Source organism: Malania oleifera, chromosome 9 (assembly GCF_029873635.1).
Source record: "Malania oleifera isolate guangnan ecotype guangnan chromosome 9, ASM2987363v1, whole genome shotgun sequence".
Classification (NCBI taxonomy): domain Eukaryota; kingdom Viridiplantae; phylum Streptophyta; class Magnoliopsida; order Santalales; family Ximeniaceae; genus Malania; species Malania oleifera.
Window position 1 is genome coordinate 11,024,517 of NC_080425.1, and position 17,409 is coordinate 11,041,925.

Sequence of the window (17,409 nt, forward strand, 5' to 3'; positions counted from 1 at the left end):
ATTGTTTGAGCTTTGCTTCGGGATGGCGGATGAGGTGTTTTCTCAGAGATTGATGTTGTTATCTATTCCCTCATCATCAGCGAGTTTATCGTATTTTGATCTATGAATAGATGGTTGGGTCATTATAGTGGCTCTAGGGGACTATATCTCTTCTTCAAATGAACACTCAGATAGTTCGTCTTCTGTCATGATATGAAGTGTAGGAAGTAGGTTTTCTTTCTTTGTGATGCCTTTGTGAAGGATTAGCAATCTTCATTAGCAGTTTGGATATGCAGCTGAATTTGCCTGCATGCCGCATTGGTCCTAGAATAACACACTAGACTAAAGATAGAGTGTGGGCCTACATTGAAATTTGAGATTTTAAGAGTGAGATAAGCTCGATAGGTAGCCAGGAAATAATAACACTAGAAATTTGTATCTATGTCAAACAACTAGAGGAGAGGATTGATTGTCTATTCATAGATGAATAGGAAGGTGGAACCAACAATCTTGACACATGCCAAATGGTAGCTATGATGGAACTTGCAAGGATGACAACTAGTAAGGGCTTACTTCACAGCAGGTCTAAAATGACAATGGGTTGGACCTTGCTACTCGTTGGGGAGGATGATTAAAACTTGTAGGTGCTGACCATAAGGATTTATCACATATTTGGCGTAATATTGAAAACTAGTAGGAGGTTCTCACACACTAGAGATAAACATGACAATTGATAGGGGTCTACCACATATTGTGAAGGATAATTAAAACTACTAGGGGCTTACTGCACACTACAAATCTTTAATGAAAATTGAAAGGAGCATGACAAGAGGATAGAATGTTAGCGTGATCTAATAAAGTGACAAAGGATTAATGGAGCCTCCGAATAGGGTGACAGAAGGGTATGTTCCCTTGTTGAAGGCCCCAATGAAGCTAAAAAGGCTGAGTGGGTGACATGGTAAGAGAGTTGTGATACATTTGCATGATACAGCATACCCATCATAGTGGTAATCTACATTTCTTGAAGAGCCATAAAGATCCAATTGGATTTGTCATATGCTTTTCTCATATTTACTTTTATGCCCATTAAATAATTGTGATTGTTTTTCTTTTGCCAAATAGTCCCTTAAATTTTAAGTGCAATTAAGCTATTACCCAATGTAATTCAGCAATGAACAAAAGTCTTTTGATGAGGAGTAATGAGTTGTGGTATAAAGCTGTAAGATGATTACCAATAATTTCAGATATAATTTCATAGGAGACGTTGGAACAAGTTGATGGGTTGAAATTAAATGACAAAAGTTGGATAAGCATTTTTACATGAGGACTAAATAAGTCTGAAAAATCTGTTTACCACACTTGTAATAAAATCTTGTGTCATCTCAAATAGAAATGCTGATAGAACAGAGTTTGGCATACCATTGGATAACATTGATGTCTCAATCTCCAGGGTTGTAACTAGTGAATGCAATTGATGACATTTTTGTACTGAAGGCATAGGCTATGATAAATCATTAGAATTTTTACTGTTATCTTATATTGAAGTGAAGTGGATTGAATTCAGTGATGTAGTTACACAGGGTCTGAGACCGGACAATATTGTCCATTAATGAACATTGAGATTAAATTCACCATTCAACATCTGTGATTAGCGTGCATTTCATCTCCTGTGAATAAACCATCTACTTGATTTTTGTGCATAGAATATGTGTTCAAAATCCGAATATGTGTTCAAGATCCAATAATTTACCCAACTCTCATCAATGTTCATTAATGGACAATATTGTCCGGTCTCAGACCCTGTGTAACTACATCACTGAATTCACCATTCAACATCTGTGATTATCGTGCATTTCATCTCCTGTGAATAAACCATCTACTTGATTTTTGTGCGTAGAATATGTGTTCAAGATCCAATAATTTACCCAACTCTCATCAAACTAGCCACTTATTCTTGTAGGATTTTGGATCATGAATATTTGACTGTATACAAGTTAGTATGGTCTTGAGCCAATTTTTAGTATGAATATGAAGATTTACAAACGATCAGTTTTCTAACATTTGTCAATCATTGAAATATTGACTCCATATTGATGTGATTAGTTGGTGAATATTTTGATCAAGTGACCACGCTGCTTCCAAACGAAATGATCTTGGGATTAGAGGATGAGTAACATGAATGCACCAAAGAAATAGTGTGAATGCAGTTAGTATAACCATATATAGATAAGAGATGCAAATGTAATCAGTTTGACATATTTTTTTAGCCAATTTAACAGAAAAAAAAAATCAGTGATACTGATCTTGCTCATCTAGTGCATAAAAGAAAAATTAAAATCGTGGTAGTATGCTTGTGCAAGATCACATTGCTTACACGATACAATTTTAGCAGATGGGACAATACCACATGCATGTAAATTTTTCTTGTATCTCACCTACTAGTAAAACACCAATACGGAGATTACCTCAATCTCTGAATGTACACCTTAATATTGATATCATGAATATAGGGTTGTGCAGAATTTGGTGTAAATCGAAAAAACTGATTGAACCAAATCAATTTGGTTTATACGGTTCGATGTTGAAACCTATTTGGTTCAGTTTGGTTCTGATTATGTTAGCTGAAATCTTTTTGGTTCGGTTTTTGGTCTTGCAATTGAAATTCTGGCTCCAACCGAAAAAATAAAATTAGATGCTTAGCAGTCCAACCTCAGCTCTCCTTGCAGGCCTGCCCTGTTCAGTGTTCACTGGCACAGGCTCAGCTGAGACCCTTTTTTCTTTAGCAAAATTGGGTTAGCCCCAGTTATCAGAATAGTAGATGATTCAAATCTGTGTTGTATTCTCTTTTTCAGCCATGTGAAATTGTGAAAGCAAATCACTGGACTTCCTCGACGAGTGATGACGGCCGATGACTCCTTTCTGGCACTATGCCAGCCAGCCACTGCCTCATATCCCTCCAGCCTCCTTCTTTAGGTTGCCTGCCAGCCATGAACCTGTGATTACATATTTTAGAGTGAAGAAATCTGAGTCTGGAGACCTTTGAGTCACAGGTATGTAACTCTGTTCTTACCTTCTTCGAATCTTGGGCCATCTTCTTGCCTTCTGTTTTGTTGGTCTTCAGACTTCAATAATGTTAGAGAATTGAAAATCAAATGCTAGTGAAACAAAAATAGTTTGAATATTGTTTTCATTTTATTTGTTATTTAATATATAAATCCCGTTTGATGATCGTTCTAGGTAGTGGCCATCTATACTTTGCTGCCAGCAAGCTTCTGGTGTTGTGGTATTAGGCAAGGCAATGGTTACAATTGGTTCAGTTCTTGTAGTGTAGGGGTTGGTGAGCAGTTCAGTTTTGCTTTATGTTCAGTTAGGAAGGGTCGGGTAGAGCAGTTCGGTTTGGTTTTTAGGATAACAAACCGTTCTAATTTGGTCAGCTCGGTTTTGATTTTACCAAAGAGTTTGGTTTGGTTCATTTTGCCCTCCAACTAAATTGAAAATTTCAATTTTCTAATTTTCCCATTTGAACTGACTGATTGCACAATTCTACATTACATATCCAATCAAGCATTGGTTCAAGAAGTCCTTGCCTTCTTTTGGAGGGGTGCGTCAACCAAACCAAGGGGTTGATGTAGAGGCGATTAAGCTTGCATGTGACGATGATGAAAGACACGGTTGTTAGTTATGTATAAGCCCAGTTTGCTTTGCTCTCTGCGTGATTCTCTTCAATTGGGCAGTGTAAAGGAGCAATAGAGAGACTGCTTAGATCAAGCACGTACATGAGTACTAAAACAGTAGAAAAGAGTATGCTGTGCAAGCAGTGCATACAGATAGCAATGAAAACTAAAGACAAACAAAGCAGAAGGAAAATTGTGAATAGCAGAAAAGTGGAGGAGACATAATTGTGAGAAAAAGCTAAATAGAAAATATTAGGGCTCTTTAATTGTGGAAAATAATTTTAATTTTTTATTTTTATTTTTCAAAAATATACAAAAAAAGAAGTTAGCTAATTGTTCAGTTTAACAACATTATATTAAAAAAATAAAAAATCATAAACCTTGAAACCTTACACTTTGTGAAAATTTTGCATTGAATTGAATCTACTCAAATGCGAATTTAAAACTTGAAATATATTATCTCAAATGCTACCTTATATAATTTTTTCCCATTAATCAATAATATTAGGGCTCTTTAATTGTGGAGGAGACATATTTGTGAGAAAAAGCTAAATAGAAAATATTAGGGCTCTTTAATTGTGGAAAATAATTTTTATTTTTTATTTTTATTTTTCAAAAATATACAAAAAAAGAAGTTAGCTAATTGTTCAGTTTAACAACATTATATTAAAAAAATAAAAAATCATAAACCTTGAAACCTTACACTTTGTGAAAATTTTGCATTGAATTGAATCTACACAATGCGAATTTAAAACTTGAAATATATTATCTCAAATGCTACCTTATATAATTTTTTCCCATTAATCAATAATATATTGTTTCTTCTCTTATGAAATTTTATTTATTCCTAAAGATTAACCTTTAAACATGAATTTATTTGAACTTAAAATAGCATCTTTTAGGGACTTACAAATTTGTCCCCAAAGTTTAGTTGATGCATGTAACTATTATACCTAAAAGTTGCATATTTCGTCTGGGAAGTGCACATGTTTGTCTCCAAATATGTAGGGATGAAAAGAACATATGCCCTCTGAATTCTTTTAGAAAAAAAGGAAGAAAAATTTATCCCCAAACCCACATGTGTTAGTCCTTGAATTGTGTTGATTCAACCTTAGCAATCACTATAAGGATGAAAGTGGCTTTTCCTCAGCAAATTTTAATAGCTGGATACCCGTTTCATATATAAAGCCATTTATGATAAATAATCAATAGAACATAATATACTTTAATAGACTTGAAATTTGTAAACCATAAGATGTCTAAAACATGCTAATGTAAAAGTAATACATACAAATTTCCAACATAATAAGAACTTAAAATCAACAAAAAAATAAGAAGAAAGAAAAACTATAGGAAAAGACAATATTATGAAACAATAAGCACATGTCATCCAAATCTTCTTCTTCTTCTTGTCTTTTTTTTTTTTTTTAATTACCATTTTTTAGTAACATGCACAATATGATTGTTCTTAGAGTACTAAAGAGTGAGTCTAAAAAAATATCAAATATTATAACTGTAATTATTTTTATTATAATATTTTTAATTTATGTTTTTCCCAAAGCTCCCGTGTATGTGGGGACCAAGAAAGGGGTAGACCGCAATGGATTTATAGTACACAGCCTTACCTTGCATTTTTGCAAGAGATTGTTTTCATGCCTCGAACCGTTGACCTCCAGGGTCACATGTTGATAACCTTACCATTGCGCTTAACTCCCTTCTTTGGAAAAGATTACTTATCTTCCTTAATTTTTCCCCTTTTATCGGTTGACACTTTGGACATTTTGCACATGCGTGGCTGTCATATTTTTATGAATCTAATAATTAAGTTTTTAAAATTTGAATACAACAATCATATCCATTTAAAGAGATGTAATTAATAACTCTTTAGATAGTAACTTATTCAAGCATAAAAAATTTCAAAAAATTTTAAATTGGTTCTTCCAAAACATTGTAGCCCTAACGTGTTGGTGTAGATGGCAAGTTTTGTGATTGTAGGTGCAGTAGCCCTAAAAATTTTAAATTGGTTCTCCTACTACTGCTGTGAGAATCTACAATGCGCTTAGGGTTGCCGGTGGGGTCTAGGTTGCTCCTCCAAGAGTGGAAATGAAAAATGGAACCAAAAAGTTAATTCAAATCAAATAAAATTGAAAAATTAATTAACCATTTCTCGGTTTGATTTGGTTCGGTTTCGGTTTGGAGTTTTCAATTTTTTGGTTAACAATTTGGCCCACATAATAATCGTGGTCAACCGAACTGAACTGATATATTATAAGTATATAAGTATATATTGTGTAATTATATATTATGTAGTGTTTTAATAATTTAAAATAATTTTTTTTTTTTTGAATAACAATTCGAAACTTGGGTTAGTTATTTTAATGTTATTTTTCCTAGAATTAGAACATAGATTATAGATTTTATTTATGTTCAATTCTTAGGTTGATGTTTTTAAACTTAAGTAGGATGTTAATCTAAAATTAATAAATTAGAACTTCTTATAATGAAAGAAAAAAAAATAGTGACCTTAAAATTGTGAATCTAAAGATTTGGTTCGCCTAACCATTAGATGTTGATCTAAAAATCAGTTAATTGAATTATGGTTCAAAGGTTATGCCCAACCCTACACCCCCAACTGCAAAGGTAAATTTCACGTTTTGATGTTAATTTCCTGCTTGTTTTGTTTCTTTTTGGGGCATTTTTGTTTGTATTTATTTCCCCACAAAAAAAAAAAAAAAATTTGATATAAAAGGAAAATATTTGCCCGTTGCCTTAATTATTGCCTTCCAAGCATAAAAAATCTAAAATAAAAAATAAAAAAATAGAATAGAAGTAAAAGAAACGTTTTTAGTTCATCTGTTTTGGATTATTGTGGTTTTTATTGATATTAATACTAATTTCATTATTATTATTATTATTATTATTTGGTTCGTACCTTTTTTTAAAAAAAAAAAAGAGAAAAAGCATAAATAAAGTGGAAATTTTTTTGGGGGTTATTATTATTATTATTATTATTTGGTTCATACCTTTTTTTTTTTTTTGAAAAATGAGAAAATAAAGCATAAATAAAGTGGAAAAAAGTTTTTAGGGCTATTATAATTGTTATTATTGAGATTGTTACCCTTATCATTATTTTCGTGGCTATTGTAATTGTTATTATTAAGATTGTTATCATTATTTTTATTTTCTTGGTTTTGTTGTTGCTACTGATTTATGGATATTTAATTTTCATTACTACCTTTTTTAAAGAATCTAGTCGATTGAGATGTTGGAAATAATGAAAAAATTTTAAAAAGATTTAAAAATTAAAAAAATTAAAAATAAGGTTGTCAACTTGTGCTAGCTTAGGGCCAACTGCCTTGATGGGGGTGAGAACCCTCCCTCTACCCTTTTAAAGTAGGAAGCCTTTTTGCCAAAGGACAATTTTTTTTAATGAAAGGGCTATTATACTAAACCACACTGTGTACTTCTTAACTTGAAAAAATAAATTTGGAGTGTAACTTCCTATTTTATGATCTTAGAGTTCCAACTTTATTTGAGTTCTCAAACATCAATTTTGAGAGTTATCTCTTGGTTTTACATTTGGTTAATTGAGTTTTTTTGTCTTAAATTGCAATAATGGCTGATAGTTTCTAATTTTATACAGTAGCTAGCTCTTACAATTTTAATTTGCAGCAACAGTTGGTCTTTAATTGAATTATTTATAATTTTTTTTTTTAATTTTTTAGTATTTAATACTTATGAATTCAATCCACCTCCAACATCCTCTTGCAGTGCCTATAAAGAGGTGTAATTCACAACTTTTGAAATACACCTGGCCTTCCAATACTTCTCCTAACACTGTTGTATTCTTCATTTTTTTTTTTTATCTCTATAAAAATTAGCTTTTGCCTAGATTGGGTTTAGTTCATGAGCTTTTAGCCACTAGTAGCATAGGTTGTCGCATAGGTTGTCAAATCCTAGAGACTGGATGTCGAGTACCTATGCATTGTTGAAGGTGGTGAATTCGATTTTAGGATAACCGAGTTTATGTGCTTCAACCTCCAATCACCTTGCTATTATTTATTTTTCTGTAATATTTCATCTTTCTAATATTATGTTTTTTGTTAAGTCCCTAAGGTTGCATTGTACTTAAATGTAATAAAATTTACTTGTTTTCAATGAGTATTTTATTAGATCTTCTTGTTCGCGAAAGTAAGGAGACCAAACTTTATAATGATGACAAAGTACAAGTATGGTCCTCACAAGGGTAGTCTTTCAAGATGAAGCACAACTTGTGCATCAAAATCTTTCGAGAAAGGAAAATCAAGTAAGGATAAAAGTGTGAAAAGAGAGCATCTTTAGATTATGTTTTCAAATAGTTTCAATGCTATTCTTTCAGGCTAAGAGGTAGATGTATAGGCGTTGTGGGCAAAATGTACGTTTTCTCCAATTGGGTGTTAGTCATCCCTTCTGATTGAGCTATTGAAGGGATCGGTTGACCTATCAACTTGCTATTAATGCGCAAAGTGGCAGTTCAATTACTTGAGAAGTACGAGTAATCTACTTATCCACTGACCATCCCTTTGGGGTTGATCATCTAGGAAAGAAAGCCCAAAGTTATTTGAAGCTTTGATTTTTCTCTTTTGTGCCATGTTATGATGAAATACTTGTTGAAAACATAACTCAAAACTCAAAATCTTTAGTCATTGTTATCATTGAAATATAATTAAGGAAACTTTGTTTCTAACAATCTAATATTTTTTTATGATAACAAACTAGCTTTTAAAATAGGGGTTAAATATTTCCCTCTAAACCAATTTGTGTGTGTGTGTGTGTATTCAACATTTCGACATGGTTTCATTTCAACAAAAGCTCAGGATACTAGCGATTTGTCTTATGTTCATCATACAACATCATCCATGATAATCCAAAATTGTCTCTCATATAACGTATCCATTTACACACACCCAAAAAAATTTAACATTATCTAACAAGAAACATTCACAATGCAACAAAAATCCTGAATAAGTCATTTATGATGTTGTAGGCAAAAAGCATATATATACCATATTTTGAGAGAGATCTTTTTTTCTTTTTTGATAAATCTATCTTCCATCTTGAAAGTTGTTAATTCCTTATAAAATCCTCGAAGAAGCCTTTTTCAAATACCAACACTGAAATCATGTCCTCAATATTTTCTTTCAAACATGGGGCAAAATGTAGTCTTGGGTTTAAGATAAATGGAAAAAAGAAAAATAGGCTAGTAAAAACAAGATGATTTTAACCTTTCCTCTAACATAGTTATAACATCTTGACATTTGAATACAATATAGTTTAGCAAGTTTGGGCCCATTTATTTGAAACAATTGCATGTGAACCTAACATAGGATTAAGTCCTTTTTTAGTTCAGGTTGGAATATTTATTGAATCTACTTTGTTTTGAATTGACTTTATCCATCTTTAGAATCCATTCATGATTTTTTTTCACTCTTTTTGAATTCTATCTTGTGCACATTTTATCATTTTTCTTGTCTATACATATCCCTTTTTCATTCGTTCATTTTTCTAAAACTTTATATTACACAACTTGGGGGGAGGGAGGGCTTTCCTAGATATAGATTTGTAAGAAAAATAGTCCATAAGAAAAGCTCGAAGGCTAGCAATTGTTGACTCAATGTGTTTGGTGTATGTTGAAAAAATTGATTCGCCAATTGATGACCACTTATCATTGATCATGATCCCAAGACAGAATACAATCCAGGTTTGTTCAAAAATAGAAACTTCCAATTGTGTTGATTGATCCCTTTGATGAATCTTCACTGTTGTAAATATCTTTTGTTGAAGGAACTAAAATACAATGATGCTCTTATTCAAGAATGAAAAAGGGCTTTCCTAGGTAATGTAAATATATAGACTAAATGAGAAATAGGCCTTAAGAAAAGCTCAAAGGCTTGCAATTGGTGATTTAATGTGTTTGGTGTCTGTGGAAAAAATGATTCGCCAATTGATGACCACTTACCATTTGTCATGATCCTAAGGCATGATACAATCAGGGTTTGTTCAAAAAGAGGAACTTCCAGTTGTGTTGATTAATGCCTTGAATGAATCTTCACTATGGTTTTTTTGGTTGTGAATATCTTTTAACGGAACTAAAATGCATTTAAGAATGAAAAATCAATACGACCAACATATTCACCCTAATATGGGGGTGATTCATAGCTCAAAGTGGGACACTAGGGAGATCTCTTATAAAATGTATATGGATTGCAGAACAATGGTTCTTGTTCACACCAAAGGTTGACTACTTAACATTTTGCGAAGCCCTTGTCTTATTTATGTGAGGGCGACCTCAACACAAGGAGATGTAATTGGGAATATTGATGTGCAACTGAACAAATGATAATGGGAGGGTGAATGTGTGATTTTGATCCATGATGATTAAAACCTGCAATTAGCATATCCAGGCAAAATTTTCTCAAAAGGAAATTTTCATTATTTGAGAATGAAAGTGAAACACAAAACTGTCATTATTGTCCAACCATAGTTACTAGAAAATGCTAATACCGAAGTAAAACCACGTACTAGTATGAATATTCTAAAACATGGAACATTTCGGAAAACATTAAGTGTAACATTTCAAAGTTTTAATTCAATAATGTTTTTTTTTTTTCATATATTAACATAACTTTTAAGTAGTTAAAAGTGGGGAATCATCACATTTGAATTATATTTCTATCATTATTAACCTATTTCTTAATAGAAAATCTTGTCTGCACTTAGAAACACCTTAACATCTTCTTTGAAATATACAAGTGCCATTACACTCCCCCCCTCCCCCCCCAATATTTATATTTATGTATATTCATAATATTCTACATTTGAGAGCATGTCATATTGTGATCCTGTTCTTGTTTAACAAACCAAAAACATTGTTTTGTATGAAAATACTGATTGTAAGCATAGCAAGACATGAAACTGAAGCTAGTCCAAACTCTTATTTAAGTCGGATGTTGTGCTAGTGTATTTTTAGTCACATTTGATTGCTCAATGTTGCAGGATTAATTAAACAGAAAAAACCACACTCTTGAGATGTTGAACTCAATTCTTTAGCTGCTAACGCTTCTCATACAATGTCTTTGTACTCCTTTATGAAATAGGTAGTTTTCATTTAGGTTAAACCATTAAGGTGGGGAGATCATTAATGTTGGCCATATCTTCAGTCATTTGAGTTTATTCTCCAAAAGTTTAGGATATGGATAAGTCATCATAATGGACTCAACAACCAATTTCTTTCTTGGTACCATTTGATTTATGGCATTGGTAAGAGCTGGAGTTATAGGAGATTGATTTGCAAGAATTGGGGAATGATAGGTTACAAATCATTGTTACATAGGAGGATTATAATGAGTTTGTTTCTTTGGATAGTATAGAGTTTTGATGAGAATTGCTCTAAATTAACTAGACCTCCCCTTCCTTTTATCTATTTTTTGAAAACAAAAAAAAAATCATTTCTTGATCTGCTTGACAGCTTCCCACTCCTTAAAGTGTCTTCAACTCGATCACTAATTAACATAGTATCTAAAAAGTTTGTCGTTATTGTCTTCACCATTTTTTTTTTGAAAAAGAAAAAAAATAGGCCGTGTTATAACAGGTGCGATCTAATTCTCAACTGGTTAGAAGAGGCTGTGTGTGAGATGCCAACTTGTGCCATTGCTACGTGTAATCCTTGAAGGTCTCACTTTCTCCTCCATACACCACAATTCATCTTGGATAGGGGCAATATTAGTGTTGAACTAATAATGTTTAGGGAATGCTTCAGCAAGATAGCACTACCCCTGAACTTTGTCTTTCTCTAGCTATAAAAGCCAATAGAAAATGAATCCTAAAAGGATGTTTTGGACATAATTGATCATTAGCTTCTCGCTATTTTCATATGGGCCATGCTTTGACAATACATAATTAGGTGCATCCTTGGATCGATAATTATGGACATTATACTTTCAAAATCAGGAACCTTGAACTTTGTTGGGGAAGTCAACATGGGTTCTCTACATCAATTGATAAAAATACTCTATGATTTGGATAGCCCTAATGGTTTTTTGTTCTAGGAATTTTATTTTGTCAATGATTTCACCATGCTCTTCATCCCCAAGGTTATGCTCCTTTTCCACTTTTAAAGTTGTCACTTTAGATATATTTACCTTAGTTGGAGGTACATTTATGTGGGGGCATAACAATCGGAGAAGTTGTGTAAAATGACACAAGGTGGTTGTGACCTTGCTTCTAGCATGATATTTTGAGAAGAGGATGCTATATTAGGATCTATCACTTTAGGTGCCTTAGCCTTGAACATGTTCTTCAACATATCCATTTGAGCACAGTGAAGGTACACATTGAGCTCCTTAAGGGAAACTTGAGTGCACTTTTATCTTGGCACAATCTTGAAAGTATTTCTTTTTTTTTTTCCTTCCTAGAAAATGTATGAAATGACAAAAAGAAAAATAATAGGAGATTCTTATTGCTTACAATGCATGCTATGGATCATAAATGGATGATGCTAACTCTCAATGGAAGATCTAAAGTCTTGATATCGCAAGGAGCTCAGAGGGAAGCCAAAAAAAAAAAAAAAAAAGGAGTTTAAAATAGAAGAAAACAAGTGAAAGAAAAATTATCCTTTCCTTGCATTTTCTCTGTTGTGAAAACAAATGATGACTTTTTTTAATTCTTATTTTACCCCTGTTTTTAAGGATATGGGAGATTTGGCATTAAAGATTGATGAAAGATAATCACTCTTGAGATTGGTCAAAGAAGCAAATAAGGGCCGATTTGTTGAGATTGATATTATTGATTGATTTAGTTTGATTATAGGTAATTGATTAGGCTAAATTGGTGTAATTTGTCTGTAGAAAATGTGTATAAATAGGAGTTTTGTGTAGTGTAATCTTCACATCGAGAAATATACAATTCTCAATTCTCCTTCTCTATTTGTCTTCCTTCTATGAATTTCTAGACTCTGAATTTCTTCATGGTATCAGAGCTTTAGGATTCTGAAGGGCATAATCTTCTCTTCTCAATTTCTTCTTCTTGGACACAAAACAGAGCAGTATTTGTTTCTCTTTTCCAAGCTCCTCAGTGTGATAATCACACGATGTTCAGTCCTATATTCTTTACTAATTCTTTGCAACAAACTGTTAGTAAGTTACATCATATTTCAATTGCTATAAGTTTGAAAAAAACTCCAATTTTTTTTTCCCTTTCTACAAAGGCTGTCGCTTTTGTTAGTGGGATTTACAGTATTCTCAACAAATACAATGTCTAGGCAAGCTTTGGTTAAGGAAAGTCTTGGGTTTTAAGCAGTCCATTATGACTCATTTTACTTTCTTGGGAGGTTACCTGGTTGTCTTTTTGAGATTATTGTCTGCATCACTTCCTACATTATGGCTTCCAATGTTGAAAGCACCCAACCTTCCCAAAAATTTGATGATCCTAGTCACCACCCGTTTCTCAGCAGCATCGACAATCCCGGTGTTGTTTTGGTTTCTCAACCATTGATGAAAACCAATTACACCACATGGAATCAATCTATGCTCATTGCCCTTGATGCCAAAAACAAGATTGGCTTCATCAATGACACTGTTCCCAAGCCTTCCAAATATTCCCCTACAGAATACCGCTAGTGGTCTCGCTGCAACAACATGGTAAAAGCTTGGTTAATCAATTCTCTTTCTCAGGACATTTCTGCTAGCGTTATTTTCTGTGATTTTGCTCGAGATATTTGGGTAAATTTGAAGGATCGTTTTTCCCAAGTCAATGGCCCTCGCATGTATCACCTTGAACAAGAAATTCATAATCTTGTTTAAGGCAGTAAATTGGTGGCTACATATTTTACCAAGCTAAAGCTATTATGGGATGATCTTGCATCACTTCAATCCCATTTGTTCCAAGAAGACATCGCTCAATACCAGCAGTACTAGCGCACCATGAAGTTCCTTATGGGCCATAATGAGTCTTTTGGTGCCATCCATGCCCAGATTTTGTTGATACCCCTCCCCACAATCAGTCGCATCTACGACTTGGTTCTTCAAGAGGAATGCCAAAGGAACATTCATACTCCTTCACCCATTGACGGCATTGCCTTAGCCACTAAAGGTATCCTCCTCACTCCAAAAGATGGGAAGAATTTTTGCAAGCCACAACCGAAATGCATGCACTGCCACAAGGAAGGTAATACCATTGAGCATTGTTACTTCATCCTTGGGTTCCCACCTAGCTCCAGCAAGCCTAGCTCAGGTTCAAAACGAAGTGCACACCAAGTCTCCTTCGCTGATAACAACCCATCCACTAGTAGTTTCCCATTTACCCTTGATCAATGCCAACAGCTCCTAGCCATGCTCAACACTACTACTCAGTCATCATCTATGGCCAATTACATAGGTAATATTGCGTCATCCTTATCAGGTAAACCACCCCTCCTCTCTCCTGAAACACTTTGGATTCTTGATAGTGGAGCCACCGATCATATGGTGTGTTCTCCCTCTGATTTAACCTACTCCATTCCTGTTCATGGTTGTACTGGACGACTCCTTAATGGCTCTCATGCTGTGGTAACTCATATTGGTTCTATCATTTTCTCTTCCTCCCTCATCTTGAAGAATGTCCTTCATGTCCCTTCCTTTCATTTTAACCTTATTTCTGTTCGTATGCTATGCCACACTCTCAATTGTCTAATAATTTTTTCTGCTCATATGTGCCTAATTCAGGGCCTATGCTTGATGAGGATTAATGTAATTGATGTGATCCCAAGAGGGGGGGGGGGGTGAATTGGAAATTTAAAAATTTATTCTTAGGTTCAATTCAAATCACAATTTGTATTTCACAATCTATGGTCTTTCTAAGCAGTTACCAATTCCACAATTAATAAGATATGCAAATATATTTAAATCAAGATATAGCAAATTAAATAAATCATTCAAGTGCAAAAATTAAAAAGCATAGGGAAGAGAATCACACATGATATGTTATCGAGGTTTGGCAATTGTGTCTACGTTCTCACCTTTAGCTAACCAGCCCAAGGATTTCACTAATGCTCACTTACGGGTAGAGCAACACCAGTTACAATTTCCCCTCCTTACTTGGCGAGGAATACTCCATGTCACATTACAGGGTTGACCCCAACCTAGCCACACCTTACTAGACGGTGCACCTAGTTCTTCTAAACGGGTCCGAACCAATTCGGTGCGCACTTTATGGGATAGTGCAAATCCTGGCTTTCTTAACCGGCTTTGAGCCAATCTGGTGCAAATCCTGGTTTTCCTAACTAGGTCTGAGCCAATCCGATGCATGTTACAGGCCAGTGCAATCCTCTTCCGACCACACGTCAGGAATACAACAGATATCAATTAAATTTTTTTGTACAAATAGATGCTTCTAAATTAAGCAAAGATGTGCACAATATAGCTCAATATGCACTCACATATGATATGAAATTTAAGTTCAAGTAAGTAAATGTTTTTTCTCAAAATGATTTTGCAATCTTCGAATATGATATATATGATTAAGTTTCAAAGATTAAACCCTAACGACAATTTTCTTCTTAAATATTTTTCAATGAAAAAGGTAGGAGAACCTAGGGTTTTCACTCAAAGGGATTTTTGCACAAGTGAAAATGTATGATCTTTGGTTTAAAATATAGAGTGCAAAAATATTCACAAGAAAAAAAATGAATTTCTCCAAAAAGATATTTGTCAAGAAGAAATATGTGGAGAAACCTCACACTACTCTCAAAAATTGATTTTCAAAAACTAAGAATGAATGAGAGTATATGTTTCAAAAAGATGCCCAAATAAATAATTCTTAGACAACCCTCAAATGCAATTAATTTGCAAGTAAAAGGGAGTAAAAGAATAATTAATAGCTCTCTTGAAATTTTTTTTTTTTCAAAGAAATAATGAAGAGAGTATGAATTAAAAGCTTTGGGGATGAAAAATTAGCAAAAATATTTTTAGAGAATTTTTGGACTAACCATCTTGCCAATTATGGTTATAAGAGGGCTATATATAGATTTTTGGAAAATCTAACCGTTTAGGGATACGATGGGTATTTTTCAATTTTTTTAATTAAAAATTAATCATGTTTAAGTGCTAAAATTTGAAAAAACCTGAGAGATTCGGTCGACCTAGGGTATCGCTGGTTGACCATCCAAGCAAAAAATTTGAATTTTCAAAGAAGCTTGATTGGCCTTGGAAAGTGATGGTCGATCGCCCAAAGGTAATTTCTGAACCTTTGTAGGTTCGGTTGACCTAGGACGGTCAGTTATTAGTGAAGGCCGTTTGGCCGTGGGCTTTTTGAACTAAATGGTCGGTCGGTCGTCCAAAGAAATCGGTTCAAAGTATGAAGGCCGGTCGACTGTCCTTTAGCCTTTGATGATAGGCTGGTCGGGCGAGGTCGATTGATCGAGGCATTTATAACGTGAAAGGTCGGTCGACTGTGCTTTGTAAATTTTCAATTTTAGCCCTAAATTTGATCTTAAAAATTTGACCCTTGTATGTATGAGTATGACATTTAAGTTGGGGGATATTTCATGAAAAGTTTTGAAACTTAAGGTCAGTCTATGGTTGTGTTTTGATTCCCTGTCATTCTGAGCTCTCATCTCCATCATGCATGATACGCACTATTACAAACTAAATATGAAAACTAAATGCAATACATTTAAAACAAATTTGTCTTCATTCCTTTGCTCTTCAAACTTCATGGAATGTGCCAAGTTGATTATGCTTTAAATTTTGTCTTGACTTCTATTTTCTAATATCTTATGTTCGTGCTGAATGTAAACCTATTCACACACTAAATGCACTCATAAAATACTTGTGTTTTGTTAGCATCAAAATAGGGATCGGACTCAAAAAGTCAACAATCTCTCCCTTTTTGATGATAACAAACACACACGAGCAAAATGGATTAAGTCTGAAAAGATTCTCCCTAAGAAATGCATTCAGAAAAGAAGACATTAAAAAAAAATGCATGTTTTTTTAGCAATAAAGCACAAATGCATTATGCATGCAACTAAGATATTTTTACTCCTTTTAAAATATATGTACCCCCTTACAAAAAATATTATCAAGATATTTTTCATTTTGCTCAGAGACATTCTTCCCTTTTTGTCATTAGCACAATGGCTAAGTTATAAAACTATTTGAGCATTAAAAATTATAGCTTAAAAAATGAACTCCCTTATTTAAAAATTTAACTCCCCCCTTTTTGATATAATATTCGGGCATAAAAACATTTTTACTATTAATTGAAAGATTTTCAAGTAAGCAATCACAGCAGTAGAACTGGTCATTAAAGATTAAAATGACATGATAAACTTGGTTAGACTAGAGATATATACAAACCATTACAATTGAAATGTTTCATAAGATCCGTGAAAGATTTGAGTTTAAAGCACACGACATATGATAGCAAATAATAGGTTTGAGCATGATTTTAGTCCAACTAGTTAGCATGTATTTTCATATGTAATAACCGAACTAGTTATGCAATTATATATATATAAACAACAAGGCAAGAGATAAGAATTTTAGTTTAGAAAAAATTTTGCCATAAAGTATTAAAAGAATAATTCCCCATTTGATGTTTTCAAAAATTACTAGGGATTGTGCTTGTAGAAAAAAAAAAATAACATTAAGAACAACAAGCATTAGTTTTCTGGTTTAGCATTTAAGCACATTTCAAAATGTAACCAAAAAAACAACCATATAGATTCCAAAGACATTAC

At 33.4% G+C, this 17,409-nt stretch overlaps 1 long non-coding RNA gene across 2 annotated transcripts in view; it reads left to right on the plus strand.

Annotated features, from left to right (window-relative positions):
• LOC131164110 (uncharacterized) overlaps positions 1-8,382 on the plus strand; it is a 28,125-nt gene extending 19,743 nt beyond the window's left edge. Inside the window, exons 2-3 of one of the 2 annotated variants that reach the window (XR_009139212.1) lie at positions 2,832-3,029; positions 7,827-8,382. This is a non-coding gene — a long non-coding RNA (uncharacterized LOC131164110). Of the gene's footprint in view, positions 1-2,831; positions 3,210-7,826 lie in introns of those variants that run through there. The other variant, XR_009139211.1, reaches the window with a different exon arrangement.
• The last annotated feature ends 9,027 nt before the right edge of the window (positions 8,383-17,409 follow it).